This window comes from Schistocerca americana, chromosome 3 (genome assembly GCF_021461395.2).
Source record: "Schistocerca americana isolate TAMUIC-IGC-003095 chromosome 3, iqSchAmer2.1, whole genome shotgun sequence".
Taxonomy (NCBI): Eukaryota; Metazoa; Arthropoda; class Insecta; order Orthoptera; family Acrididae; genus Schistocerca; species Schistocerca americana.
The window spans coordinates 600,338,444-600,339,625 of NC_060121.1; positions in this window are offsets into that span (position 1 = coordinate 600,338,444).

A 1,182-nucleotide genomic window follows, 5' to 3' on the forward strand; every position below is an offset into this window, starting at 1 on the left:
GAGGCCCTTCTTCAGAAGTGGTCTTTCGTATTTTAGAATCGCTGCTCAAATGATTTGATGCTCTACATGAAGTCAGAGCTTTATGGTTGTCTAACTTACGGTGTGACTAACACACGATATAACGCTTTAAGGAAATCTCTGAGGTAGGAATCAATGAGAAAAGTTCGAAAATATTTCAGTGCTTCATCAAGGAATGGCCGCAAGCGAAACGCTACCTAACGTGAGCAGGTATTCTATCAATTACACGTTGGATGCAGTTCACATGTGAGTAAACTGATGCTTTTGTATCAAGATCACATTTTGATCTATCAGGAACTAAATTCGACGGAAACTGGTCCAACTTCACGGCACTACATCAAACACTCCCCACGCTCGCTATGGTCAACTTGCACCTCTTAATATTATGTTATTTCATTCGGTCTGGAGTGTGCTGCAAACTGAAAGGCTCGTTCAGCTGTTCTGAGCGCTTTTACAACCACAATTTCCTGATTGCATCACGGTAAACATTACATGTAGATGTTATTTCTCTTTCCTTGGTGTATAGCCTTTAATAAAAGGGTAATGAGCAGTAGTAAGATTAAGTAAGGCTATGCAGAGGGTATTAGGAAATGAGACGATGATAGTCGTAGGCGTGGTTTCCCATGTGGACAGCAAAATAACTGCTGCGGCAGAAGTAAGAAGGCTATGAAATGTTGTCTGCAAATAGAAATAATAGCTTTATTGAAAAAGAAAACCTGCTACATCTGAAAATTAATTCAAATATCAAGGCGTCTACTCATAAGTATTTCTCTCTTTTCCTGCTGTTATTTGATGATGTAGGTAACAGTCGGTAAGCATGAACAGGGGTAATATATGGGCTTTAACCATGATACGAGTCACAGACGTGGGAATATTACTCAATGGGTTAACAATTAGGTTTTCTGCTCTTTTTAGACATATAGGCATACAGCCATATCTGTCATTCGGATTGCATTGTATCCCCATTAGATCGTGAAGAATTCCTGTTAAGAAAATGGAATCTTGTTGCCACTAACGTAGTCAAAGACTCACAACGTCTTACGCCTTATTTGGCAACTGTGTTGGTATGAGAATGATTTGCGGCTGCGAGACTGTGTTTTATGTGCTATAGCCGTTTAATATTTTCTTGTCATCTCGATAAAATATTGTGAAAAATTACCACAG